A 7,218-nucleotide genomic window follows, 5' to 3' on the forward strand; every position below is an offset into this window, starting at 1 on the left:
AAAGAACAAGAAATGTAAAAACTGGAAGGAAAAATAAAGTAGATGAAGCTGGTTTTTTGGATCTGAGTTTGGGGGCACTTTCTGGGGCCTTCTCTGCTATTTATACTTCTCAATGACAACCGTCGAATTGCATTTCTAACCATCGAACCATTCCTCCATGGTCGTTGATCATGTTGCCTTATAGTTAGCTGCACTATGCCATATCTGCAGTTAGGCTTCCCTCCTGATTTTGAATTTAAATATGAGTAAACGTTGAAGCCACGTCATCTTGTATCTCTTTGTTGATCCAGTGCTATGCAGATCTACAAAAACTAATACTAACTGCCACATGTGTGATTATGATTGAAGATTTGAATTGTCTTCTCGTATTGCCCTTATTCTGCCACATGTTGAACTGCAATTAGCTTATACAAAATATGTAGCCAACAGAAATACTATTAAGACATTTGTTAATATGAAGAAAAAAAAACGTTAGGTACACATTATTCTATGTAAAAATTTTGCAAGACTGTCAAGAAAAATTATGAAAATGTGTTTTTTTTTTTAATAAAAAAAAATTGGTGAACTTTTTTTTCAAATTTCTTCATAAATATTTGACTTTTTATGAATTATATTTGAGTTTGAAAACAAAACGTATACATTAGGAAAAATGTATATATATATATATATCTTCATGCCTGTAGGCTCATATCAGTGTCCCAAACCTTGCCTCCCCAAGCCATGGCCTTCCAAGTTTCTCTCCTATTGATTTTCACTCTCCTAACCTACTCTTCTTCAAAATTCCAAACTGTTAACTCATTAAACTACTATAATTTGGTTCGATTATATGGGGGTGCAAGATGGCTGCCATGCCTAGAAGGAAACAGCAGAGGATAAAAAATTTGGTCCGATATCATTACTGCAATTCTAGCTTCACCTGTGTTACACAATTTGTACATTTCAAACTCTACAATTGAGTTAGGGAATGGTAGGAGAGCCCATGTATGGCTGGATAAATGGGCTGGGGAGTTGTGTCTTGTGAAGGAATTTCCTAGACTTTTTTTTCTGTCCACTAATAAAGTAGAAGTAGTGTCTGATTTTTATAACAGGAGAGGAGGGATTTAGGTCTGGAATCTGGAATTCAGGAGACCTTTGTTGGCCTGGGAAGAGGAGGAGGTTAGTAGACTTCATTCCTTCCTTATAAATGCTCCAGCAATGAGGGCCACCAAACCCGATGTTTGGAAGTAGAAGGCTAATCCATCTGGGCTGTTTTCGGTTGCATTAGTGTATAAAAGATATGAATTCTTATTGGGCCCTGTCAGGAAAATGGCAGTGGTAGTTTGGAATAATTATGCTCCACCTAAAGTCAAATTTTTCGAGTGGTTGGCTTGGCAAGGCAAGGTGAAAACCTCTAGTTTCCTGCAGAGAATTGGGATTTTAGATGCTTCTGCCACTATGGGTTGTGTCTTCTATCAAAACGAGGTGGAATCTGTCACTCATATATTGCTCTTTTGTCCATTTGTCTGGCTGCTATGGTCTCATATTCTGAAATGGTGGGGTTTTCAGTGGGCTATGCCAAACACAGTGGAAGGGCTGTTACAATGGTGGTCATTTTGTAGAATGAAAAAGATTGAGAAGATGCTGTAGAAGGTAATGCCTCTGGCTGTCTTGTGGTCCACATGGAAACATAGAACTGATTGTGTTTTTAATGGTTCTCAGCCAAACTTTGAGGAACTATGTGAGGTTGTCAAAGCAAGAATAGCTTTGTGGGCCAAATCATCTCCAGCTAATTTAGAGTTCTCTGTTATTGATATAGTATTTAATTTGCAACAGGTTCAATATTGCATTAGGAATGGGAGCTGAGCTATGCATATGTCAGTTTGTTTAAGTAGCTGAATTCTTCATATGGGAGCAGTGTTCACTGGAAGCTAGGTAGATGGCTGAGGGTGGAATGAGCATGGTGGCTGTTGTGTTGGTTATAATGGTGTGCTGTGTTAGTTTATTTTCGGTCAGCTTTGTTCTGTGAATGTCCATTTTGGTCTGGTTTGTTCACTTTGGTCTGCTTAGGTAGTGGTCTGGTATGTTGGTCCATTTTGTTCGGTTTGATATGGTGGCTAAGTCTGGGTTTTTGAGATGGTGACTCTGTTGTTTTGGTGAGTTTTCCTTTGTTTTCTGGCTGATCTACTATGATCTGATATGGTGGCTCTGTTATGTTGAGATGGTGGCTCTGTTATGTTGCTACGAATATTGATCTGTTCTGATCTGATATGTTATTTGGTTCTGGTTTTGATTGGAGCTGAATGTTGTATGCTGTTCTGCTCTGCTCTGATCTTGCTGATCTATTCTGGTTTTGCTTTGTTGATTCTGTTATCTGCTCTGATCTTGCTGACCCTCAGGGTAATAGAGCAGTTGCTGCTATATTAGCTGTTTTTGGCTACACAGTTCTGTGCTACTACTGAACTGGTTTTGTGCTTCAGAGTTCTCCATCAGGTGATGCTCAAGAAGTGAAGGCTTTGCAAACAGAAGCTTTTACAGGATGATAGCTGTTGGTGACCTTTTGTTGTGTTGGATCTTGTGGTGTCTGCTGCTTTTGTTTTGTTTTTCTTCTGGTTGGTTGCTCACCAACTGTGATGGTGTGCTTATAAGGGATTGGGCGGTCATATTGGTGCCAACCTAATTGGGATTGGTATGTTCGTTATGATGCTTTTGCACCCATCTGTTTCCTTTTCTGATGTAATGTTTTATTGTTCATCAATAAAGGTTTTTTTTCCCCCCCAAAAAAAAAACCCTACTATAATCCAGTCACGGCATACAAATCCACCAAAAAAGCCCTAAACCTAATAGACTCATGCTGGCCCACAAACCCTAAATGGGATTCCAACCACCGCACCCTAGCCGACAGTCGGCTTTGGTGCAGCAGGCTGTGGTGCAGCAGCCATCGGGGGCAAGTATGGCGCCACATATGTTGTCACCGACCCCTCTGACGATCCAATCAACCCTAAACTTGGGTCACTCCGATACGGTGTGATCCAAACAAGGCCACTTTGGATCATATTTGTTAGGGATATGGTCATAACCCTAAAAAATGAGCTCATGATAAATAGTTATAAGACCATAAACGGGGAGGAAAGTGAAGGTTAAGATTGCTTATGGGCCTTGTATTACAATACAAGGTGTTAGTCATGTGATTGTGCACGAGATTACCATTCATGATTGTAAGAAAGGAAAATCGGGTACGATGAGGAATAGTAAATTTCATGCTGGTCATCGTACGGATCGGATGCGATGCCATTGTTGTGTTTGCTTCTTCTCATATTTGGATTGATCATTGCTGTCATGCAAGGTGCTTTGATGGTCTCATTGATGTGATCCATGGTTCTACTGCTATTACTATTACTATCTCTAACAATTACTTCACCCAACACCATAAATGGTAAGAGATGGTCTCATTGATGGTCTCATTGATGTGATGGTCTCATTGATGTGATCCATGGTAAGAGACCACTTTTGGCGACTAAACTTATTTTTAGTCACCAATTCTATACTTTTGGCTACTAATTTTTTTAGTTGTTAAAAAAATTAATTCCCGCGCTAAAATTACCACTTTTGGCGACTAAACTTTTTTTTAGTCACCAAAAAGCCTCACTTTTGGCTACTAAACATCTTTTTAGTCGCCCAATGCCTCACTTTTGGCTACTAAATTATTTTTAGTCACCAAAAAGCCTCACTTTTGGCTACTAAATTTTTTTTAGTCGGTAAAAGCATCACTTTTGGTGACCAAACATCTTTTTAGTCGCCCAATGCCTCACTTTTGGCTACTAAATTTTTTTTAGTCAGTAAAAGCCTTACTTTTGGCTACAAAAATATTTTTAGTCAGTAAAAGCCTTATATCGGCGACCAAAAAGATTGTTAGTCACCAAAACCTATACTTTTGGCTACTAAATTTGTTTAATCACCAAAATTTTTACTTTTGGCTACTAATGCTTTTTTAGTCGCCAAAACCTATACTTTCAGCGACCAAAGGTGCTTTTTCTTGTAGTGATGGTATTATCAATTAGACTAAATTGACACAATATCTAAAATTAAGGGTCAAAATTGAGCCAATTTAAAGTGTAGGGACCAAAATAATATAAGGAGCAAAATGTAAGAACTATCAGTATAATTTATCCTTTTTTAAATTTTAAAACAAATTTAAATGGGCTTTTTGTTTTTAAATGGTAAAATCAAGTTCCATAATAAGGGGGAAAATACTACTTTTTGCATTTAGCAAGCATTGATCCCCTGACTCTATGAAAATGTATGTAGGTGACCACTGAACTAGCTTAATTGGTTAACAACTGAGTGATCTTATACAAACATATTTTTTTTGTACATAATTTTCATACTAGATATATGAAAGCACTCGCTATTAGTTGTAACTCATAATTTTAGACTGTTACTGCCATATTGTCAATGAATTTCTCATATAAAATATTTATGATTTTCTGGTACCCAAAATATATCTCCATCAGATAACAACGGACTCTAGGTCTGGTTATAACTCATAATTTTAAAATATCATTGCCATATTGTCAATGAATTTTTCATATAACAGATTTTTGATTTTCCGTTACCCGAATATATCTCCATCAGATAACAACTAACTCTAGGTCTAGCATCAAAATAAGGCCCCTTTAGACGATTAGGACCTTCCACAAAAATTAAATTTTTGATGGATCCTACACGAGGTGCTAACTACCCATAGATTAAGAAAACACTTCATTCCCATATTGTTGGCTTCTAACCAAGTTGAATTGTAGGTTATGTTATTTGGACATGATGATTACAATACAAAAGACAAGAATATGAGAATTATAACCATTTTAGAAGTGGTCTAATTCAAAGGATGCCAAGGTAAGAAAAGCTAATTAATCATAGATATAGTTGACTTTCCAATAATTTAAGAGCTTCAAATCAATCTAATACTATAATCTAAATTAAATGGATTGCAGGGTGAGGCTAGGGTATGCCCATGTTGCCAACAATAAGTATGATGAATGGAAGATTTAAGCAATTGGTGGAAGTGCTAATCCTACCATTTTTAGTGAAGGGTACTACTTCATGGCTCCTAAGAATCCTAATAACAAACAGGTAATTATCTACAACTAATATGTTCTCTTAATCTTATAAAATTGTATTTAGATTTTGAATTTGAAAAACAACAACCAAAAATAAATAAAATTAAAATTAAAAAAAAAAAAACTAAGACATGTTTAAATGTGTTTTCTTAATTATAATTTTTTCGTACTGATGTAGAACCTGTCCCATTATTTTTTTTAACTAGCCAAAAAAATGAAAGTTTGTTAAAATGGGCTTTGTTTCAGATATTTGTTTTTATTTAGTTCATATAAGATTTTACCGTGAACCCCATTGAATTATAAGCGTAGTAATGAAAATCAACATATATAATTAATACAAAGAAACTCCCAAAATAGGAGAGAAAGTTTCATTTAGTAGACGTAAGTGGGAAAATTTGAATCACTGACCTCTTAGTGAGATGCAGAAGTTCAGGTCAATCGAACTAGTCCCTTGATTTAAAGTAGACTTATTTTAGATTTCAAATTTTCATTATTGTTTGTTACATCCCCTGGTTATATATATTTTTTTTTTTTTTGGAAAATTTGTTAATTTTTATAACATTTTTCTAAATACTAACCTGTAGCAATTTTTTTATTTTTTTTTCTTTATGATGTCAACTATATTTTTCTCTTTAATGTATTTATATGATGATAATTGCACTACAGATTACAAAGAGAGAGGTTAAAAATGGTTGGAAGGATTGGAAATGGAGGTCTTCCAAGGACAAATTTGTAAATGGGGAATACTTCGTTCCATCAGGTTAGGGAAGCTGTGTCCCTCTCTATTTTAGGTCTCAATCATTCACTGTTGCAGATGGATCCATGGTTCCAACTCTAACTTCTGATGCAGGTCCACTCCATAGTTTTAGATGCAAAGCTTGTTGATTTTTTTTGGTGTAAATTTTCATACAATAATGTCAGGGATTAAGAACTCAGATATAAAAAATTACTCTGATAAACAATGTATGGAAAGTATTACATCTAAAATGAATCTGCACCACACATTATTATTTTTTGATATTTTTTTGTGTCTGAGTTCTTAGTCTGTAGCACTATTGATTTCATAATGTGTCATGTTATTGTAATCCACGTTTCTTTTCTTTTCTTTCTTCTTCTTTTCCTTCTTCTTTTTATTTTTTATTTTTTATTTTTTTATTTTTGAGATTGTTGTGATGGTGCTTAGATGCACCCAAAAACCTTTGAAGGCAGGTTTGTATTGAAAAGGATTTGTAGATTCTTTATACTTAGAAACTTGTGAGTATGAATGAAGCACACCAAAGTTTTTGGGAATGTTGCTTGCAATGTACATATTTTTATTAATACATTCAATTTTCCCTAAATGTTGAACTTGTTTCAAGCATTTTCACACATTGTTGGGTTGAGTAATCATAATCTATTTAAAATCAAAATCAAAAGCTAGTTTGGTGAAAGAAATTGGAAAAAATATATATTATTTTTTATATATTTTTTACTTTTTGGGACAAAAATAATTTTGGAATATTTCAAAATATCTTTTTTTGGTGTTTATTATCAGATTGAGGAAATCAACCACACTTTCATATACATTTTGCAGCATATATATAAACATACACTACAGGAAATTCGTTTTTTAGCGGCGTTTAAAAAACGCCGCGAAAATCCTGAAAAACGCCGTAATATCTTATAGTGACGTGTAAAATTTTCGCCGCTGATAGGGCCGCCGCAATAGCTACACAACGTTTGAAAAACGTCGCTAAAAACATTATACGGCGTTTCTTAAAACGCCGCAAAATATTTGACGACCGTCCATCCCCACTAACGTGTGACGTGAGAATGACGTCATTTAGTGGCGTTTTTCGAAAAACGCCACTGTTTTTCTTTTTATAATAAAATATGTGACGTCATTTTGTGGCGTTTTTCAGAAAACGCCACTTTTTTTCTTTTCTTTTTTTTTTGGGGGGGGGGGTTGGTGGGTTCCCTGCTGCTGCTGGTGGAAACTGAATTCACAATTTGGGAATCTCATGTTTTATGTTTGCTCTAGGCAACCAAACTACTAAATTTAAAATCAATCCTCAATACATGCCATATACATGCATAATATAATCTCACCAGAATCATCATTTCAAGTAAAAATTTCACATCT

At 35.1% G+C, this 7,218-nt stretch overlaps 1 pseudogene; it reads left to right on the top strand.

Annotated features, from left to right (window-relative positions):
• Positions 1-2,515: 2,515 nt before the first annotated feature.
• Positions 2,516-5,981, top strand: LOC114285376 (putative pectate lyase 2; annotated as a pseudogene).
• The last annotated feature ends 1,237 nt before the right edge of the window (positions 5,982-7,218 follow it).

The sequence above is a fragment of the Camellia sinensis genome, chromosome 9, assembly GCF_055761805.1.
Source record: "Camellia sinensis isolate YWXY chromosome 9, ASM5576180v1, whole genome shotgun sequence".
Classification (NCBI taxonomy): Eukaryota; Viridiplantae; Streptophyta; class Magnoliopsida; order Ericales; family Theaceae; genus Camellia; species Camellia sinensis.